This window comes from Sander vitreus, unplaced genomic scaffold (genome assembly GCF_031162955.1).
Source record: "Sander vitreus isolate 19-12246 unplaced genomic scaffold, sanVit1 ctg938_0, whole genome shotgun sequence".
Classification (NCBI taxonomy): domain Eukaryota; kingdom Metazoa; phylum Chordata; class Actinopteri; order Perciformes; family Percidae; genus Sander; species Sander vitreus.
Genome location: NW_027596016.1, coordinates 1,049 through 5,966, shown reverse-complemented (window position 1 = coordinate 5,966; position 4,918 = coordinate 1,049). Strand labels below are relative to the sequence as shown.

Here is a 4,918-nt window from a genome sequence, read left to right as displayed (position 1 = left end):
TCTGGTAGTTCAATCCACATTCATCTTCTTGCACCAACAAAGTTGAATTGCTTGGCTCTCTTTTTCGTGTACTGTAATTAGCCACTGCAGCACTTTTTTAAGCCATTCTTTCATTTGCTTTTGTTCCAGTGATTTCAGTCTATTCATCTAGCTCATGTTGCTATATGTGTATTCTACATGTATGTATATTTCCATGTTATTTTTTCTTCATTACTGTAATCACATTTCTCAATTCTTTTGAACTCTTACTCTACCAGACTCTTGAGTGACTGGTCGCTTCCGCAAATCTCGCATGAGATCCAATAGGTAGATATTTCTGATTTTCCAAAACTATCCAGATCGGCACAATCTTGAAGAACAAGAACAAATCAATTGCATGTGCAAAAGTGCATGATCTCACTTGAATTGTTGAACACTGTGAGGTTGTTGTTTATTTTAGCTTTTAAACAAAGATGTTGCTTCCAGTTGCGATCCTCCGCAGTTTCCTGGTCGCTCATGCTCCAGCGTAAGGAGGAGAAGCGCCTCTGGCGATGCGAGCAAGTGAAATGAAGCTTTAGCAAACCAGTGTCTTTATTTTCTAAGCTCAATAGATGGCAAACTCTGTTCAAAGAAGGCTAAAGGATGGCGTACCAGTGCGGTTTTCAACCTTTGTTGAATAAAACGAAAGTGGCATCTAGTGAGCTCAGAAAATGAAGACAGTGTTTTGCTTTGCTTCATTTGACCATTACTAGCGCCCTCTGCTGACGGAAAAGAAAAGCTTACAGCACCGGGTATTCCCAGGCGGTCTCCCATCCAAGTACTGACCCGGCCCGACCCTGCTTAGCTTCCGAGATCGGACGAGATCGGGCGTGTTCAGGGTGGTATGGCCGTAAGCGAGTGTACCAAGTGAAAACAAGCTATTTAAAGACGATGAACCCCAGAGGTTCTCAAAACTGTTGAAGACGCAGTTTGGGGTTGAGGAGTACTCAACTACATGTAATCACACTAGTAGTGCACCTATACATTTTGCAGTAGCTCTCTGGTAGTTCAACTACATTCATCTTCGAACCAACAAGTTGAATTGCTTTTTTTTGCTCTCTTTTTTTTCGGTACTGTAATTAACACTGCTGTATTTTTAAGCATTCTTTCATTTGTTTTGTTCCATATTTATTCATTCATTTAGCCTGTTGCTATATGTATTCTTACATGTATGTATTTCCATGTTTATTTTTTTCATTACTGTAATTATTTCTCAATTCTTTTGAACTTTACCTTTACTCAGACTTGAGTGACTTGTCGTCTTCCGTAAATTTGCATGATCCAAAATGTAGATATCTTTGATTTCAAAACTATCCAGATCGGCACAATCTTGAAGAACAAGAACAAAGAATTCATGGTCAAAGTGCATGAACTCCTACTTGAATTGTTGAACACTGTGAGGTTGTTTATTTTAGTTTTAATTAAAGATGTTGCTTCCAAAAAAAAAGTTGCATCCTCCGTACAGTTTCCTTGTCAGCTCTGTCTCCAGCAAAGGAGGAGTAGCGCTTCGCTGATGAGTGAATGAAGCTTTGTAAACCATCATGTCTTTAGAGCTTTTTCAAGCTCACCAGATGGCAATCTCTGTTCAAAGAAAAAGTGGTTGAAAGGAATGGCAATTCAGTGTGTAGCCAACCCTTTGTTGAACAGAAAGTGCAAATCTAGTGAGCCCGAGAAATGAAGACAGTGCTTTTGTTTTGCTTTCATTTGACCACACAGCTCTCTGACAAGAAAGAAAGTTGCTAGCACCTGGTATTCAGGCGGTCTCCCACATCCAGTGGTTGACTCTGGCCTGACCCTGCTTAGCTTCCCAGATCGACGAGATCGGGCATGCGAGTTCTAGGTGGTATGGGCCATAAGCGCAGAGCGTACCAAGTGAAAACAAGCTATTTAAAAGACTATGAACTCCCAGAGGTTCTCAAACTGTTGAAGACTGTCAGTTTGGGGTTGCCAGAGTGCATCACACATGTAATCACCACTAGTAGTGCACTACATATTTGCAGTAGCTCTGGTAGTTCAACCATATCTCATCTTCGAACCAACAAGTTGAATTGCTAGCCTCTTTTTTCGGCACTGTAATTAACACTGCTGTATTTATGCATTCTTTCATTTGTTTTGCAGTCCATATTTATTCATTCATTTAGTCTGTTGCTATATGTATTCTTATATAAAGTATTTACATGTTTGTTTTTCATTACTGTAATTATTTCTCAATTCTTTTTGAACTTTACTCTTACTCAGACTTGAGTGACTTGTCGCTTCTCAGAATTGTGATGATCCAAAATGCAGATATCTCTGATTTCAAAACTATCCAGATCGGCACAATCTTGAAGAACTAAGAACAAAGAATTCATGGTCAAAGTGCATGAACTCCCTACTTGAATTGCTGAACACTGGGAGGTTAGCTTATTTTAGTTTTAATCAAAGATGCTGCTTCCAAAAAAAGCTGCATCCTCCGTACAGTTTCCTTTGTCAGCTCTGTCTCCAGCAAAGGAGGAGTAGCGCTTCTGACGATGAGAATGAGCTTGAAACCATCTGTCTTGCATTTCAGCTCACTAGATGGCACTCTGTTCAAAGAGTAAGTGCTAAAGGAATGGCAATTCAGTGTGTTTTTCAACCCTTTGCTGAACAGAAAGTAGCATCTAGTGAGCTCAGAAAATGAAGACAGTGTTTGCTTGCTTCATTTGACCATTACTAGCGCCCCTCTGCTGACTGGAAAAGAAAAGCTTACAGCACCGGTATTCCCAGGCGGTCTCCCATCCACTGACTCGACCCGACCACCCTGCTTTGTCAGCTTCCGAGATCGGACGAGATCGCGTGTTCAGGTGGTATGGTCGTGCAGGAGTGTACCAAGTGAAAACAAGCTATTTAAAGACGATGAACCCCAGAGGTTCTCAAACTGTTGAAGACGCAGTTTGGGGGTTGAGGAGTACTCAACTACATGTAATCACACTAGTAGTGCACTCATACATTTTGTAGTGAGTTTCTCAGAAGTTCAACTACATTCATCTTCGAACCAACAAGTTGAATCTGCTTTTGCTTTCTTTTTTTTCGGTACTGTAATTAACAACTGCTGTATTTTTAAGCATTTTTTCATTTGTTTTGATCCATATTTATTCATTCATTTAGCCTGTTGCTATATGCATTCTTACATGTATGTATTTCCATGTTTATTTTTTCATTACTGTAATTATTTCTAATTCTTGAACTTACCTTTATCTCAGACTTGAGTGACTTGTCGCCTTCCTAGAATGTGCATGATCCAAAATGTAGATATCTTTGATTTCAAAACTATCCAGATCGGCACAATCTGAAGAACAAGAACAAAGAACTCATGGTCAAAGTGCATGAACTCCTACTTGAATTGTTGAACACTCAGAGGTTGAGTTTATTTCTAGTTTTACTAAAGATGTTGCTTCCAAAAAAAGTTGCATCCTCCGTACAGTTTCCCTTTTGTCAGCTCTGTCTCCAGCAAAGGGAGAGAGCGCTTCTGATGATGGTGAAATGAAGCTGTGAAACCACTGTCTTTATTTTCTAAGCTCACTAGATGGGAAACTCTGTTCAAAGAAAAGGTTAGAATGAATGTACATTCAGTGTGTTTTCAACCCTTGTGTTGAACAGAAAGTGGCATCTAGTGAGCTCAGAAAATGAATATAAGAGTTTGTTTGCTTTGGTTTCACTTGAACTATTCACTAGCGCCTCTGCTGACGGAAAAGAAAGCTACAGCACCGCAGCATCCTGAGGCGTCTCCCATCCAGTGACTGACCCGGCCTCGACCTCAGCTTAGCTCCAGAGACTGGACGAGACTGCGCATGTACAGGGTGGTATGGTCAAGTGAGTAAAACCAGAGTGAAAACAAGTTATGAAGATCGATGAACCCAGAGGTTCTCTGCAAACTGTTGAAGGCTGAGTTTGAGGTTGAAAGGGAGTACCAAACTACATGTAATCACACCTAGTAGTGCACCTATGCATATTTTTGAGGTAGTTTCCCTGAGTAGTTCAACTATCATTCATCTTCTGAATCCAACAAGCTTGAACTGCTTTTTTTGCCTTTTTTTTTCGGTACTGTAATTAACACTGCTGTATTTTTAAGCATTCTTTCATTTGTTTTGTTCCATATATATTCATTCATTTGAGCCCATGTTGCTATATGTATTTCTACATGTATGTATTTCCATGTTTATTTTTTTCATTACTGTAATTATTTCCCAATTCTTTTGAACTTTACTCTTTACTCAGACTTGAGTGACTATGTTTCGCTCTTCCTAGAATTTCTCAGCATAGATCCAAAATGTAGATATCTTTTAGATTTCAAAACTATCCAGATCGGCACAATCTTGAAGGATCAAAAGAACAAAGAATTCATGGCGGGCAAAGTGCATGAACTCCTACTCTGAATTGTTGAATACTGTGAGGGCTGTTTATTTTGAGTTTTAATTAAAGATGTTGTTTCCAAAAAGTTGCATCCTCCGGCACAGCTTCCTGTCGCTCTTGCTCAGCGAAAGAGGAGTAGCGCCTCTGGCGCGCGGTAGCTGAAGCTGCTAAACCATTTAAGCTCACCAGATGGCACGTTCAAAGAAAACAGGGTTAAAGGAATGGCAATTCAGTGATGTTTTTCAACCCTTGTTGAAAGGCAGTGGCATCTAGTGAGCTCAGAAATGAAGACAGTGTTTGCTTTTGCTTCTGTTTGACTATTACTAGCGCCCTGCACGGAAAGAAAAGAGCTATACAGCACCGGGTATCCCCAAGCGGTCTCCTCGATCCACTGACCCGGCCCACCCGTGCTTAGCTTCCGGATCGGACGAGATCGGGCGCTGTTCAGGGTAGGCGTGCTCAAGCGAGTGTACCAAGTGAAAAACAAGCTATTTAAAGACGATGAACCCCTCAGAGGCTCTCAAAACTG

At 40.6% G+C, this 4,918-nt stretch overlaps 1 non-coding gene across 1 annotated transcript; it reads right to left on the bottom strand.

Moving 5' to 3' along the window:
- Window positions 1-755: 755 nt before the first annotated feature.
- LOC144515113 (5S ribosomal RNA) lies at window positions 756-874 on the bottom strand. The gene has a single exon (XR_013501712.1). It is a non-coding gene; the product is annotated as a 5S ribosomal RNA (ribosomal RNA).
- Between the last annotated feature and the right edge of the window lie 4,044 nt (window positions 875-4,918).